Source organism: Sinocyclocheilus grahami, unplaced genomic scaffold, assembly GCF_001515645.1.
Source record: "Sinocyclocheilus grahami isolate Dianchi unplaced genomic scaffold, SAMN03320097.WGS_v1.1 scaffold750.1, whole genome shotgun sequence".
Lineage (NCBI taxonomy): Eukaryota > Metazoa > Chordata > Actinopteri > Cypriniformes > Cyprinidae > Sinocyclocheilus > Sinocyclocheilus grahami.
Genome location: NW_015505929.1, coordinates 360,895 through 378,716, shown reverse-complemented (window position 1 = coordinate 378,716; position 17,822 = coordinate 360,895). Strand labels below are relative to the sequence as shown.

The following is a 17,822-nucleotide window of genomic DNA, read 5'->3' as shown; positions in this document are numbered from 1 at the left end:
ATTTCTTTCACAATAATAACCTTAATATTAAAATGTGGTTACGTTCTATTTAGTTGTTATACGATGCTATTTGTGCTACAAATCAAAAGGTCATTTTTATTCTCTCTACATGCTAAGCTAACAGGATATGACGTGAATGTTTCCCCCCCACATTATTTCCAGGATAGCTCAATGGCGACCTCTAGTGACCAAAAGACGGACTGCTATTAAGGGGATAACGGCCAAAAATGAAAATACTGTCTTTTACTCGCCCTCATATTGTGACAACCCTATGTGACAAAATGATGACTTTCTTTCTTCCGTGGAACACAATGCAGAATGTTAGGGGCTGACAAGCATCACACACCATTCAATTTCATTGCATCTTTTTCACACTAAAGTGAATGGTAACCAGACTGACTTACTGTGGTGTAACGTATCAGAAAGTCTTTTATCCCTTAATGGTAAACTTAAAGGGAAAGTTCATCCAAAAATGTTAATTCTGTCATCAGTTACTCACCCTCAAGAATTTATTTCAGCTGTTGAACACAAAATAATATATTTAGAATAATGTGTGTAACCAAACGGTTGACGGTAGCCATTGACTTCCATAGTATGGGGGGGAAATACTCTGGAAGTCAATGGCTACCGTCAACTTTTTGGTTACCAACATTCTTCAAACTATCTTCTTATGTGTTCAGCAGAGGAAATAAACTCATGCAGGTTTGGAACTTATGATAGGATTTTAATTTCAGGGTGAACTACCCCTTTAAATTCATAAGACTGACAACCGTATTACCACACCATAATGTCACTTACTCGGCAGGTCATTTTGGCCTTGTTGTCTTTGGGAGACAACAGCAATTTGTCAACTGTCAGACCGTACAGGTAACAAGAAGAAAGTTTGATGTGATAGACTACTGGATCTAACTTTATGGCATTATGTGTACAAATGTGGACGTGTGTGCGCGATCGTGCAGAATGAGCGAGAGGGATCAGGATCGATGTGACCTTAAAAGCGCTTAACCTGCTCGGTGCCACTCAGTTACAGCTGCGAAGTTTTGCATAGCAACAACCTCCCCGCTCAAAGTAAGGGGGGATCTATATCTGACCAACTACTTTCAAAAACGAAGATACAGCTTTACTTCTCTTCATATATTTTCTTGCCCTCATATCAAAGGCAAATTAAAATAAACATTCTTCAAGACGCCTGTATGTTACTTGTAATACGTAACTTCGCTATTAACTTTTGCTTGTCGTTTTTGAAGTTCGCTAGTGTTGAAATCTGCACAGCAACAAGCGCCATGATTACGTTTTCGGAGTGCCCTAGTAACTGGCGCGCGCGGTTTCTATCCAATAAAAGGGCGCGCGATGTGTTCGCAGTTATGCGGTGGAAATGTTTTACCCAGCATCCCTACTTTTCATAGGATTACTGCGTTGTTGTTAAAAAAAAACCAACAACAACGTGTATTTTGACTGACATCACCTTCTTGTCCTTTAGGGCGACTATTAAGCAGATGTCGAGGTAAATGGACCAAAAGAAGGTAAAGTAGGCAGTGTTTCATCATGGTCTTCATGTCAACCTTTTTAGAAATGTTTTCTGATTTAGCTTAAGCTAGTTTAAGAATTCATACATAGTCGCTATCTTGTAATGGCGAGAGAACGTTTTAACGTACTACTTTTTGAATAGGGTACAGACTTATACTAACTTTACCGTGTGATTTTGAGGTGCAGGTGATGACAAATGAAGTGATGTTATAGCGAGGTCTGTTTGCTTCGCAGTATGGCATAAACATGAGCGCACTTATCTGCTTGCCTTGAGCCGTTTGAATGATAACAAAACCGTTATTTTCAGAACTGCCCAATCAGATTTCACCGTGAACCTGCGCGTTGCTCAGCTGTGACGCGCCAAATGATGTTTCTGTGGACATTACCGGGTACGATCTCGCCTTACCTGCCAAGAATAGCTTATTCAAAAGGAAAGAAAAAAAAGTTATGCGGCCCTTTTGGGTGCACTATGAATTTCCGCTTCAGTGTTCAGTGCGATTTCATAAGTACAGTATTTAAGCTGCCGTAAGAGCAAGAGAAAGTGCCGTGGTTTCTGCCCCATTTTCTCTCGGTTCGCTGCATGTCGTTCGACAATATCATTGATTTCACACGCACCTGCTTTTTATTACGTAATACCATGTACAATAGAGGTGGATATGGCATCAAAGCACTCATAATGTGTCAAGTTAGGGCACCTCATTTCGACTTTACATTCAGATTCTGTGGAAGACAACAAATCCAGTGGCACCAAACCTATTTACACCAAAGTTTCTCGATATTCAAAAACAGTTTCTGTTACATAATCGCAAGTGACCAATCAAAATGACACAAAATAAAATGATTTTATAGATTTACGTTTGGTGTATGTTTTACCTAGAACAGCAAGGTTTAAAGTGCATAGCTCCACACCAATAACTTCTTTCCTTGTACACCTCCGTTGATTTTTACGAACGAAATCAGTTGTATGGCATCCTACCACTGAGAATCTAAAGTGTGGGTTTTTTTTATATTATGCATCTTTAATACAACCAATAACCATTAAGGACAGTGTTGTTTTTTTGAGCATTTTTAGGAATTATTACGTGTAGTCCGAGTTTTAACTTTCTACGGACAGGTATTCACTGTGAAAGTGTCAAGCGGATATTGAGTGAATGCTCAAATTAATATTAGTTGATGGTCAGTTGCACAAAGACGTGTATTTTTCCAGGATATTCTGAGGCTTCGTTCAAACCACATTTACTGTCATATTCCTTCTTTGGGAGCAGGAGCAACTGCCATCATTCATGTGAGGTCCCGTCATCCATGATAATCAGTGTTTCTTTTAATAAATTATTTTAAAGGCAAGAAAATCTGTTTGTATTGAACGACCCAAAATACGACTCGTCGCCTTTATGTCCGTCCTTGAATTCTGTCATTTACATTAAGGTTCAGGTACATTCAAACAAGCGCATCTTGGTGTGGCTAGATATTAGTTCAGTCACTTCTAAACCAAGTCCATTAAATTTGAGCAAAAATTTAGGTTAGTCCCTGTGAATTTTGGTCATTCGTACCCCTTGATTGAGGCAACAGGGTCAACTTAGTGTTTCGGGTTGAAGTACCCAAGATTCGCATGTTCATCTTTCAATTGCTTATTTGACAGAATTGTGTACAATTGATCCAGACGAACGCAAGCTTTTCTTAATCTTGTCCTGATGGTGGACACGATTTTGAAGGATGTTTTCCTCAGTGTCGCCGGAGGAAACCGAGCGTTTCAGCTGAGAGGGCGTGTAAATAGACTTGATATTAACGAGCTTTGCAGAGGGAAAGAAACGCGAGAATCAAAACAAGCAGCGCAAAGTACCAAAAGGGGCCGATCTAGAAGTGATTCTGGCAGCACCCCTCCCCTAAATCTGAACTTAAAAGAAACGGGGGGCGAGCTGAAAACGTCAAACCATTTCAAGTTTCCCAGAAGATGGCGATGCTGCGTAATTCATGTGATGTGATGATGCTTAACACTGTAATACGACACATTTTATAACTCTTTTCTGTTTTTTTAACGATGTGCTTCGTCCATAACAGGTAACAGGAACTGCACATTATAGTCTAAATATTCTTATTAGAACTTGGTGAGAAATGTGGCAGATTTATGTATTTGACAAACTGCAGAATTCGCGCGAAACCCGACTCTACACAATTAATTTTCCTTGATGCAATCGTTGTGATTTTAATGTTATTTTCCTTTATTGTATTTTTCCATGTACATAAATTGTATCAACGAGCTCCAAGCACTTTTAGAGAAGCATCTGACTCGTTTAAACTGAAATTACATAATTATACAGCTTATTTGATGTTTTATTAAATTCCATGTCATCCGTTCTCAGAATAAAAGCGTTCAGAACACCGGCATGTGCACAGTATGTTATCAGTCAGTCGTTCATCTTCTTGTGCTTTCCTGATGAGTGATCCCGAAGCACACAGGCCGCCGCAGACGGTAAACGGCCCGCCTAACTCCAGCAGCACGGTCAATACTGGAGGATTCGCTAGTGCTTTGACTCCAATATTTACGTGCTGCTACAGCCAGGCAGCCAGTCAGTCACACGGCCAAGTTCAGGAGACTCGCCGGCACACGTAGTCTTGCTGCTGCTGCTGTCTGTTCACTCGTTTGAATGTGACCTGCGCGTATGTCCTGTCGTTCTTGCCGCAGCACAGTACGGCCTGCACCCCCGTTATAACTCACAAACCATTCTGTGCTGCTACAGTACCGACAGGCCCCGCGCCGAGCGCACGAGCACCCACACCGCCGCACAGACATGCTCCGCATCTCGCAACCTGAAAACACAGGATCAATAAAAAGACGATGAGTAATTAGTGTCAGTATGACTACCTGCTTTAATGAAATGATGTCAAATTGACTTCGAGGACAAAAAATAAAAAGGCTTGCTCAGGACATTAGAATCTAAAATCAAGAATAAAGATAAAACCAAGCGGCAGTTCTGATTAAAACGTGAGACTTCCTGAGGCTTTGTGAACTTATTTCTCACCGTTTGGTTTTGCTATGCAAATGCAGCAGGACATGGATCACTAACATAATCATGTATGAAAACAAGTGGAAGTGTTTCTATTCTAGAAAAGTGTATCTATTTTAGGAGTCAAGTAAAGATAATTCTTTTGTTTTAAATGGGAACCAGAAAAAAAAAAAAACTGGCAGCTGCCAATATCTAGTTTCAAGGTCAAATGCATTGTTTTCCATTTTTAAAAGTCTGTTACATCATGAAAAGCAAAGTTGACAAATGCAAAAAATTAAGTGAGCATCTCTGTTTTTAAAGATATAAAATGTTTCTTTTTAGAAATATTATATAAATGTTACATTGCTGCTCCTTACACTATTTAACTATAACTTTTTTTTAAAAACTGTCTTCTATTTTTAACAGCACATTTCTATTCTACAGTGGATTTTTCTGGAGAAGTACACAGTGCTCAAAATTTATTTGCATACTCTTAACTCTCTGGTCAGTTGTGGTAATTTGGTACCTGTTCTGAGAAAAACATGATATTCACACCGTTCTTACACAACCTGCCTGCCTCTCACTGATGAAATCCCCATTACCAGGTAAGTGTGCACTGTGATTAAAAAAATCACTGTATCCAAACCTTCATTTAGAGAGATTTGACAAAAGCAGATAACTTCAGAAAACCATACGAACTGATAGTGTATAGTGTATTTATGCAAGTTGTCTAATTGAATTGTATTTTTCTAAAACTATTTTCATATTCAATATAAGATTTGCAAGTAGATTCATATAGGTAATTCAAATCAGTCAAGACGTGAATTTGTAAAGAACCATATGAGTAAGCTGAAGCTTGCATACGGTTAAGCCCAAAACTATCTTTGAAATGACTCTTATGCGGGAGTGAATTTACATGAAGTGTGCAAAGTGCAAAATAACAAGCTAATAATAACAATTTCACGCATGACTAACTTTCAATATTTATCATGTTCTATTTCTGATGTTAGTTGTTTTTGTAAACCCCCAGGTATCTGTTCCATTCAGTAAACGCACATGTGCTATTGTACCAGGTGATCCAATACTAACAATAAACTTTTGGTGTAACAAGCAAGAGGACAGTGAAGCATCTGCTGTCTATAAGGGTAAAATTACAGGTTATGAAAAGAGCCCCATGGACTTCTGGGAGAGAAAAAAATAGCGCTCGCTGACAAAAGCCTGTAACCTCCCACATTATAATATTTACTTGTGTTGTTTGCTTTGTCTGTATGCCTTTCACTTTCTTGTTTTCTCTTTGTTAGGCACTTCATGAGGATATAGGACTTTTTTCTTCTATATACTCCCGCTATTTTATGCATTTCAGAAAATAATTCAACTAAACCATGCTTCTTATAACCAGTATAGTTAAAATGGTTCAACCAGTGGTGTACTTACAGTTACTTGACTGTGTCACAGCTCAGTGTCATGCCGTGTGCTCTACATTCCTTTCCTGGAGAAAACAAAAATAAAGGGATATTTATGAAGCACAAATTCTGGCTGTTATGTTTCTTAACATATAATTACAGGTACAAAAACAAACGTATACCATCCACATAGCATGCAGTGTTTTTTTATTGGACAGGTGTAATTTATCTTGTGCTTGTACATTGTGAAATATTTAAATGAATACTGCATAATCTTGTTTGAAGATTAATCCTGATGTGTCATGGTTTGTGTGTGTGGAAAAGGAAGCCCATCCCCAACAAATAGTACCACAACTGTACCAAACCTATGAAGAGGAGTTTTCTAAAAATTACAAAATGTGTGATATTAAAAAATATAAAGTTTAATTACTTTTAAATTTAAAAAAGTATTATTTTAAGTAGTTAAAAACAACACCACACTTGTCCATACAGAAGACAAAAAAATAAAATAAAACCAAAGGACAAACAAAACACAAAGTAAGTTTTAATAATGCCCACAATATAAATGTAATTCTAAGTAGTAGTACTAATACTTAACTTTAAGGGCACACTTTGAATAAACTAACTTTTATGGGATAGCAATGTTACAAAAAAAAAAAAGATGAGTCATCATTTCAGCCTAATTACCCAGCAACATCAAACTAAAAATTTATTTACACCAACAAATAAGTTTAAAATCATTATTCATTTTTGAAATTGTAACTTACTATTGAGTACTATGCTAATAGCAAATTCATAAAGGCAAAAACCCAGTGATGATTTTCATTAAAAGTATTGTCTTAGTATTTACTGACTCACATTGAATGAATATTATGATAATAAAACCTAGATGGGACGATGAATTCAACAACATAAAAGCCCATCAGAATAATTAAATTATTTATATATTCAAGTTATATACATTGAATGTTATACTGCAGTGTACATGTGTAATTAAATAAAACATAAACAAAATAGTTTATTTGCTAACCAAATTGACACACTCTGGTGATGTGAGGGGGTTAGTCTGATTAGTGTATTTTTACGAGACTGCAGCTAGATGTGTTGTCCCCTGTAACTTCGTATGCCAGAAGTTAGCAGAGAAACATTCACTTCCTACCACAGAAAGGGGAAGCTGCTCCCATAATTTCACTTGCTTTTATAAGAGTAACAAGCAAAGGGGGCACGAGAGCACACAAGTGTGTGTAAAAGCACATTTTTATACACACAAGATCTGCCTAATGGGACAAAATAAAACAATGCTGGAACTGAAGGAAACAAATCTGACATTTTTAATCCCACTCTACACACTATCAACAACTATTTTTGATCTTTGTGCAAAATTGGTGTACTCTTGAAAACATCTAGACTTGATATACTAGAAAATCTAATATTCAATGCAAAATAATTCATAATTACATACAAACACTGTAAATAAATAAAAAACATTTGTTAATACATTTTAAAACAAAGAACTGGAAACTTGGAGCTACACTGTAGATGTCAAAATGGGGATGCTATATTTATGAACTAAATATTTTTATTCCACAATTTATAAGACGTGACTATTTTATTATTTGGTCAGTCTTAAATGGCACTGCATTTCTTATTTTTAATTAGCACCACTGTATTTTTTTTATTAGGTTCATTTGTATTTCTTTAAAAAGTGTGCTTACAAGCTAGATTAATATATTGCCTTTGTACATGAAACATCACAGTACAAACGCAATATACAAGTTATTTCATATTGTATGAACTAACATCACAAAAACACATCAAGCACTTTAACTGAGAGGAAGGGGGGCTGCACGGGCCTAATACCTTGACAACAGCGCCAGTCCCCATAACAAGTGCATTTGCCTTGGTAACGTCAGATAGGGGCAGCCCCTGGCAGCACATGTAGTACTAAGAAGAGCTTACAATGAAGAGCTCTGCTGTTTGGCATCAGAGAGCTCGACTGGCGCTGTGTTCCTCCTTGCAGATAGCTTTGTAATTGACACTCGGATCAAGATTTTCATTTCTGTGTTTCGCATCTAAATGATCATTTACAAAAGGACACACACAGATACACACCCACCAAGAATCGAGAGTCCTCTGATCTTGCTGGGCAAACAAAAATACACACACACAACTGAGGCCTGAGTTAGGCCTGAAAATCATGTTTCATACCGATCGGTTTACTAGCAAGTGAAGTTATGAAATCAAAAGCCCCCGCCCCAAATGTTACTGACATTCAGGTTTCATGATAATAACACAGCCAAGTGACTCTACTTATTTTCCCTTCAAGCTACTACTTGAAACTACATCAACCAACTTCTTTGAATCCTAGAGGCCCTTCTTTAACTTTGTGGCAAGAGCCACGCTGAAATGAGCTAACACAAAGAGGGGGGGGGGGGAACACAACAGAAACCTCACACTCATTTTTGGGACCAGTTCTGCTATCGCATTTACTTCAAAGAGTCACTATACAATGTTTACAATTATGTTTAAAGCAGAGACACTGATATAAAAATTAGCTACAACAGTACAGGCCTGTTATATTATCTACAGGAGCTGCTGCTACTAAAAACGATGAAAATGTGATTCCTTTGAAGTCAATATGGCACTTAAAAACCAAAGTATTACACAATGTGAAACTCCACAAAAACCAGATCAGAATCAGAATCAACATGAATAATATAACTGGTGATAGCACCTCAATTCATGGTTTTTTTTTCTTATACAGTATACTAAATTATATTTTAGGCGTAGAACATAGGGCTTAATTTTATAGCTAATGTTTAAAAAAACTAAGGGAAATATTTACCTCCATTTGAGTGGAAGCCAGTAGACAAAGCTGTTCCACATTTTTATATATATATATAATTTTTTTCAAAGCATCCAAATTAAGAGGAACAAATAATGATTAGAGAAAAATCATAAAGATAATTCACAGGCCCTGCACCTACAGTTTTTCATATAGTGTGTGTGGGATGGGGTCTGAGTCAAATGCAATATTACAACATCATCATTAACATAAGGCAAAAATGGCATTAACACTGGGCACATGACAGGGACCAAAAGAATCAGTGGTCTTTGATGTACATGACACACTCTACAATTATAAAATATACATATTTGAGGGTTTCTATTTGGATTTGGGCCAAGAGGTTACAATTGTGAAAAAGACACTTGCAATACACATCATAATGAGCTATGACAAGTCATTATGAACTATCATGATTGTAACTAATATGTCACGGTCACAGAGACATGAGAGAACAAGCTAACGCTCACTAAGATCAAAGGTTAGAGCAAAATTTGAAGAATTTCTTCTTTGTAGCAAATTTGTTGCAACTGGGTGAAAATAATGCAGCTGGACCTTGAAAGGGCTGGTGAGTGTTTTACAAAATATAACGCTGTTAATAAAATGTAACAACTAGCTCTTAATAAAATGACTTATAATAATATCAAATACAATCTTTGGCCTTGAGGAATCTTTCTACTAGTGAATGCAAAATTAAAATCAGGATTTCAAAGCTGCTAAAGAGATTGTGTGGAATGTTTTTTTCTTTTTCATTTGAGAAATCACCTCTAATTATTGAATACCTTATTATCTAATGTCTGTAAATGATCTAATTAAATATGAGACTGTCCCAAACTCTGTTCCGCTTGTAAAAATAAAACTACTAAACATTACTATTTCAAATTGAGTGGCTGTCTGAGAATGTGCATTAATTTAGGCCTTGTTGGCATGCTTTTGTCATTATCCGTCGTACTTTAACTCACATCAGCCAATGCTGTAACCTTTAGTCCTAACCTAAAGACAAACTCAATGTAAATTTGTCTAAGTGGGTCATTGTCATAATGTCCAGCCTCCGCTCGTTCACAACAGACCACTGAGAGATCACCTCATGACCACAATTACACACTGACATGAAATTATAAATACACTAACGCGCACACACACAGGCAAAAAATATATTTTTAATCCTCACACGACAAGCTACAAATGTGACAATGAAATATCTGTGCAAAATATGTAAGTTATAGTTAGGATTTTTTTAAAAATCATAATTACTCGTATTTATGTGTTTGTCTAAGACGTGAATGAAGAGACTGGGTGGATTCATACAGGCTCAGTATTCAGTTGTGAAAGAATAGTTGTTGTGGCTGGACAAGCAGTAACTGAGGCATGTCGCCATGACAATATCTGTTTTATACATTCCTGATATTCTTTTTCTAGCTGACTGCACGCCGCATTACAATGTTAAAATATTACTATCACTTTATATTAGAAGATTATGTTCAACTCTCATTTTTAAGTTCTTTTTTAATAATTAATGTTTTGAGTGAATGCGTGTGTACAGTGAGTTGAATACATAAGCAGCCAACTTTAATTAGTAACTATTACTGGTTTTACAATGAATCCACTGCAAAAACATACTATAATTATAACGTTTTGACATCGTAATAATAATTATGTGCAGATACTAACAGATATAAGGAATTCTAATGATTTCTGCCCACTATTTTTATTTAGGCCTTTTTTTTTTCAAAAAAATATGTTTGTGATAGGTGATCGAGCACTTACACTGCACAGTGGAATGACTGAGCCTACATTAAAACATTGATATATTAATACTGCTTTACATAAAAAAATTATAGCTAACTGCTTAAATGATCAAAGTTTATTTTTAAAACTTTTCAGAAATATTAATGCTTTTCAATAATGAATGTAAATTGCAATACATTGCAGTGAGTGAAGAAAAATCCACTTGAAAGTCATTCAAGGCAACAATATTGTCCTTCTGTCACAATGTAGAGCGATAACCAAAGAAATATCAACACGGACTCTGATTAAAGTCACACTTGGCCTCAAAAATAGTTACAGTGCGCGTGGACAATTTTCACTATATCATTACACTTTTGACAAGTGTCTATAGCTGTTTGGTTAAAAACAGCAACAGAAAGCAAGCTGTGGAACAATAATGCCAGCCAATAGTGTTTTTGGTAAAGGCCTGTGTGACTTAATGTATTCAAAAGAATGATCTCTTGTATACTTTAGGTTAAATTTGTTAGTATAATGACTTGTTTGCCTATGCCATAACTGTATCAATAATTATCAATATTATAAACCATGCAGGGGAAAAAAGTCAAGAGCATAATTTTGGCTCATTTGAATCTCCAGGTTCCTTCAATAAGACACCCAATACACACACAGACTGAATGTGAGGAGAGGAACACACACCTCAGCAATTCTGCAACTGACATAGGCTTTTTCTCAACAGGCCTGCATTTTCAATTCCACCCCCACAGTAGTTCAAGGCTTACTTTTCCATCCAGTTGAGTACAAAAACCGCACACAAAAAAAAAAGTTACTTATCGTTTTAAAAATGGAAACACGGCCTCTGACACTCATCAGAGGAGCTGAAAAAAAATGTATGTGGTGCTATTGAAAACTAATAATAAAGGTAGCAAGTAATAGACTTAAAAATACAGATATTTATTGAAGGTCATGGACAGAATAAAGGTTTTTCTTTATTTAGTAAATTTCATAAGCAAAACTCGTGCGTAAATTCACCAAATTGCATTACAAGGTGAAACTGCCCTGCTTGTAACCATCAATTTTACTATTATTCCAACTTTACACAATGACACTTGACGGTTATTTTTATATCCAGGTAGTAACGCAAGTCAGAACAAGACTCTACCTCATCGTGTCCACTTGTATAAGTCACATAAACACCACAGTTGTCCATTCAATCTAGTTGTAACATATTATATTGTGCCGTCTCTATCAAGAGCGTTACATTATGACAGCGTCAGGTCACGATAATAATAACAAAATAACAAATAACTTTTTTTAAATCAACATAGGCTTCCGTGCTTGGACTTATAAAATGGCGTTAAGTATTTACCCTAAAAAACAATACGCTTCAAGACAGTTTCACGACAACGTGGTCTTCTAAAAAAAAACAAAAAAACGAATTACAATCAAAGTCACCTGTTTATGCCAAGCTCGACGAATAAAGAGTTTCATACAGCTTACCGGCTAGAAAGGCTGATGTCTCCTCTATAATCTGATGCAGCACGGGCTCGGACTGAACTGCGTGTATCTGCGCCAGCGGCTCGTCCGTTACTCCCGCTCAAAAAGCGCCGTGAATAAACCCCAAAATGACACAATCTTCACCCCCGCCGCGCAGAATCCCAATCCCAAGACCCTCTGGTATTTTCCAGAATTTTTCAATATTTTTCCTCGCATCGAGTGTTATTTTTATATATTATTTTTTAAAAATCGCAGGTTTTCTACATGCGCAGCTGAGCGATAGCCCCCTTTTCTCCTCCGGCTCCACAATCGGCTCGTACTGGTCACTTCTGTGCTCGTCGACACTAGATCGCAGGCGATTTTACTCTCTAAACGCCGTTTAGATCGTGCCGTTTCCCCCGCATTCAGATAATAAGTGTTATTGTTTTAAGACGAAGCGTCGCGCGCGAGCTCAGTGTTGACGTTATCGCCGCTCACTCGAAAATGGCGCCTAAAGTGACTCTCCTCATTCAAATCGGTAGGAGCCGCCCCCAGCTCGCATGTGCATGCCGGGAACATGGACTTGGAGAGCGGTTTTGAAGGTGGGATAATAGAGTGATTTTACTGGAAGGAAATGTTTTTATTCATCACCGTCAAAGCGACGCGAAACAATCTTTTATTCTGTGAAACTGCACGTTTAAAGACGTGCGTGTGTTCAGAGGGGAAGACTACCGTGTGCCTCCGCCAATTGAGGGGAAGCACCCAAATCGGGATAAGAAGCCTCGAAAAAAAATAAAAAGTAGCCCTTGGCTATCTAATGCTTGTCATTTAAGCTACTTCATCGACTTCTTCCCTGCCAGTTCCCTATAGAGAAACTTATGTAAGGTGTTCTTCTGTATACGCCCTATGCAAACTGATAGTTCAGTCTCAGTGGTGTTGTAAAATATCCATTCTGCTCAGAAAGAGAGGGAGATATGACCTGGTTTTTCCTCGGCAACTGCTTTGTGACACACTTGAAAGCCCAAATCTTAATGCTGCCCACTTATCCACACGTAGAAGATACCAGCACAAGAGTTACCCCATTTCTTGTAATTTGGGTGATTTATTACTAACATTCATATGCAGCAGTATCAAGGCTGACTGAATATACATTACATCTATGGCAGCTTGCTGCCAATAGATGTGAACTACTGATAATCTCAGATGTTTTAGGCCTAGGCTATCTGAAGTTTCACAAAAAGCTTGTTTTATGAGCTGAATATATTAATAATCCACATTTTACGGTTGTATATAATAGACGTCAAAATCAACCTTATCACGGACCTCAACTTTGTTATTGTTAGATTGCATATAAATATTACAGCGCTGTGTAATTAGCTATATTAAAAGACATTGAGCTAATACAGCATGAATTACAGTCAAGTACATGAAGCATGACGCTTTTGGAAGTATATGAATAACCAAATGCACAATTTTAAAGTCCCTAATACTGTACATACATAGAGCTTTTTCACTTGGAAAACATACCAACAATAAATGCAGCCATATATTTAAGGCCCTTTTTTATACAGCAAGCTACATCATTACTGACTCATTTCTGAATTCGGGACTCGTGTCATAGAACAGAACAGAACTGTAACACACTCTCCATTCACGGCTTGAATTGCTGAATCAAATTAAACTTTCTGCCTTCATATTTCACCCTAAACAACTCTCGAAATAGACACACTGCAGGGCTGCAAATTACATTCAATACACTCAATGAAAAAATACAGAATTTTAATTTGCTTAACTTGTTATTTGAGTTTCCTGTTGGTGTATATCTGTCTTCTCTTTAAACAGATGTGTGGTTTTGTTTTGCAATTTGATGGAGTTGAAGAGGACACCAGAGTAAAAGAAAAAAATAAGCTGAAAATTTGCTGAGTCGGCAAAGTAAGTTGTGGCAGACTACAATTGCTGGGTCACTGAAAGTAGAAATTTTGTGTTTTGTTGTATGCAGTATCTGATTATTCTGACTCTTGCATTACATTAAACCCTTGACCTGTTGGCTTACTCATTCAAATGTGATATTTCTGATAAATTTGAAAGAAACCAAGTCAAGCCACATAATGCAGAAAAAATACAGAAAAGAAAACATGCCTTTCCGTTTATTCGAATTCATGATCCTAACATTTAAGTAATTAGCTGTGTTCTAATAAGGACAAATACGTGTGCTGTGCACCCAGCGCACTCTTGCACCCTCCACTTTTCAAACCTTTTTTTTCCGTAGGGGTGTGAAAATAGGGGCAGTTGTAAGGGGTGAACTTGAGTGTGTGTGTTTATGAAAGGGTTTTGTTCTCTCATTGAAGGGTCTCGGACCCCCACCCCACCCCAAAGCTGTCTGAAGCAGCTGCACCCCTGTGATCTCTTTAGTATGAGGGAGGGGGTGGGAGCATGTGAGGGGACAGCCCCCACTTTTATAGAGGCCAGAGCCTACACACTTAAGTAACAACATCCATCAAAAGCCAATAGATGCCTGCAAGTCAAGTCTGAGAATACAACAGCAACCTTCGACCCCTGTTAAGTGGGCCGGCCTAACAAGACACAGCCACTGACACATGGTGGTTTGTTTGGTTTAACTTCATTTATTAGTGACCCAAAGCGGGAGAGATCTTAAAGTGAATGGTATCTGATCTCATGGCTTTACAAAAAACTGTTGGGTTAAAAAGCTAATTTAAAAATGTAACCAAAATGTAACCCAACAGTTGGGTTAGTCCATATTTGACCCAACATTGGGTTGAAACAACCCAGCATTTTTTAGAGGTTCAAATAGGTCAGGTTTTTTTTCCACCTCACAGAACCTGTTAGCAGAGCAAACAAGTAATTTCACGCAAAACACACTTTATCTGAAATTTAGTTTCTGGCATTATAGCCTGGAAAATTTTGTACCAATCATAAAAGATAAATGTATGCTATTTATATACCACGCAATGGGGTGAAATGGCAATAGAATTTCAGTAAATGTAATATGTATTTATTATGACGTACGACATATTCATTCAATGATTATATGTAGTAATTTCATGTGATAGTGAACTGTCTTGACTTTGTAGCAAGTCATTACATGGTATTTCATCAACCCTGTCTAATTTATGGCATACCACTATCTATCATTATGGGATTTTATGAAGAGCACCAGCACAAAACCACACGTTTTGCCAGAGATAATGCACAGACCAATACAAACGCCCTCTTTGGATAGCTTAAGTCAATAATATATGAGTTCATTACTTCTTTTAAGCTGGCTTGGGTCACGGTAACGTTTTGATCATTTGAATGTGGTGAGTTTGGTCCACACAATGCATCCACGCCGTTACAAGCCATTTACGAGCACCTCGAAACATTTCCATGCGTCCGGCAGAGCAAGCGGTCAAAATGTTAAGCATTACTCTGCTTGTGGCAGTGAAAAAAGGGAGTCGACTGTGTACGGCGACGGACAGATACAAAGACACAACAGAAAGAGCTGCCGCTTCAGCGGTACGAACTCAAATCCAACCGGAAGTCCCGCCCCCCGGCAGCTTTAACTTCGATGATGTAACCCCTGTCCAAATTTAGAATGTTGTTGATGCCTCAGAAGTTTCTCCTCTGGCTGAGAGCGCTGTCTATCACTCGACGTCACGGCTATCCTGGTATTATTGTAAACAGTCAACCCGTTCTTTTACTGTCGTCCTCCACCTCACGAAATTCTCCCCCGGTCCTTTGTTCGCAAAGTATCGGCTCGGCATTAACAGCAACAGCGCAGGCACCGTTTGGTCGCGGAAATAAAACGCGCCTGTTCATACCCAGCAGTGAGAATGAGCAACATGTGAGAATATATTGGTTTTGAGACACACAACACATCCTCGTATAATTTTGGAGCGGCGGAATGGAAGCGGAATGCAGCTTCAGTGTAGTTGAACATGATAAAACCCGGCACTTCACTGCTTGGCATTCACTACAGCTTTTTGTGCTCGATGATGTATGTATACGCGCTCGAGCCGCTCTTTTGATATGCTATTCAACCTTTGCGATGCCACGAAATTAATCGTGGAAAGTGTCATTGACATTAGGCGACTTCTACTTCAATCCACCCCCCCACCCCGCGCGCGAGCTAGAGCGCATCCATCGCCTTTTGTTGAAACCCTTCAAGAAACACAAATAAACATTCATTCAAAAAATTAGCCCCTTTCTTTTCAGACCTAATAATAACTGTGCGACTGTGGTCGTTTACCACCTCCGCTTAAACATAGCCTATATGAATTTCAGATAAGCTCGATAATGAATCGTAAACAACACGGCAACTTTCGTCCTCGAACATTTCAATCGCACAGCCAATACGCGAGAAAACGCAATGTGAATGGCAACTCGACAACAAAGCTTCGCTCCGTCGTATTTCCTCTTATGAAGCAGGGGAGCGCGAGCGGAGCTGGAGAGATTGGATAAGGAAAAGAAAAGGCTGGTTTGTGATACTTACTTCAGGCTTGGAATAACCTGGGAAAGTGCAAATCCGTTTTACGTGTACGTCGAGCCAATGAAGCGGTGGGAAAGATATTCCGGTAGAATGCCGGACCCATCAGTATGTCACTGAAGCCCTTCTCTAGCTCTATTATTGCAATTACGCCAAGCTTCAAGGAAGTTGTCCTTTTGTTCCAGCATTTATACATTGCGTCAATGTTGCGAAAAGAGGAGGCGGAGCGGTGGCACTTGGAGTACGAGAGAGAGAGAGAGAGAGACAGAGAGAGAGAGAGAGAGAGAGAGAGAAGAAGCGAGCACACGACCTTATGTACACAAAACCCAGACCCTCCACCCTATAACAAAATCGACGGGATCAGATGCGATCACGTGTCCCCCTTCACTGTACAGCTCGACTCATACGGGGCAAGATGTGCGCTCGCTGGGGGGAAGCACGAAGTGCCAGGCAAGTCTTCATTAAAGCGCTGCAATGACAAGCTCGAGCAGCTTACACACTGACAGCGAGAACGGATATCTTTATTAAGTGTGTATGTGTATATGTGATTGTATGAATATTTCTGCAATATATTTTTTCATGTTTAGTCAACGTAAGTCATGTTGCAATGCCTTTAGAGTTTTTTGAGTGTTTAATCAGGGCTGTCATGGCACTGTGGCGATCCAGTTGTAAACCACAAAGTTCATGCTGTATCCACAAAGATATTAAAAGAGCTTTCTTTTATATAAGTAGATTCAGCATGCATGCATAGCCTAAAGTAGGTATAGTTTGCAGTGAACTGAATTACTTTATGTAGTGATGCATGCGTAGTGTCCTACTGAATCAACCGGACCATTACTCCAGTTACAACAGAGTTGCATCACGGAGTTTTGCTTGTCGATTTTCTGCTTCGCTCCACGGCCAATAAAGAGTCCGGTAGATACTCAATTAGATAACCAACTGTTGTATGTAATTAAGCGTAACAAAGTCACCTGCATGGATTAATTCAGATATTATTTGAAATCCGTACCTAAAAGTGTTGGCTCATATGGAACAAAGACAAATGTCCGCATGACAGTTTTATTGTCAAGAGTTGTTGATAGTTAAACAACGAGACAAATAGATTTTACAAATACATTCAGTCAGATTTTAGTAATACGTTTTTTAATTAGTGATTAAAATATCAGAGGGACCTTCAGCCTTAGCTACACCGGGGCCTGTTGAGTTCACTGGAGTTCACCTTGGCCCAAACTTGACGTAGCCTATACCCATCGGCTCTTTAGATGATGTTAAAAATTAATAAGTAAGCATATAAACATGTGTGCACCGTGATACCGACACAAATCGGACAATACAATTAGAAATTGAACTGCGAGTGAACTTTTTTAACCCAGAGG

General features: G+C 38.2%; 2 long non-coding RNA genes across 3 annotated transcripts; one reads left to right on the top strand and one right to left on the bottom strand.

Moving 5' to 3' along the window:
- Positions 1–1,318: 1,318 nt before the first annotated feature.
- Positions 1,319–5,701, top strand: LOC107560983 (uncharacterized). The gene is made up of 2 exons (XR_001605786.1): positions 1,319–1,523; positions 4,938–5,701. It is a non-coding gene; the product is annotated as an uncharacterized lncRNA (long non-coding RNA).
- LOC107560984 (uncharacterized) lies at positions 3,726–16,619 on the bottom strand. 2 transcript variants are annotated; one of them, XR_001605787.1, is made up of 2 exons: positions 16,453–16,619; positions 3,726–6,000 (listed from the first exon to the last, which is right to left on the bottom strand). It is a non-coding gene; the product is annotated as an uncharacterized lncRNA (long non-coding RNA). The 2 variants fall into 2 exon arrangements; XR_001605788.1 differs by lacking the exon at positions 16,453–16,619 and adding an exon at positions 11,985–12,446.
- Between the last annotated feature and the right edge of the window lie 1,203 nt (positions 16,620–17,822).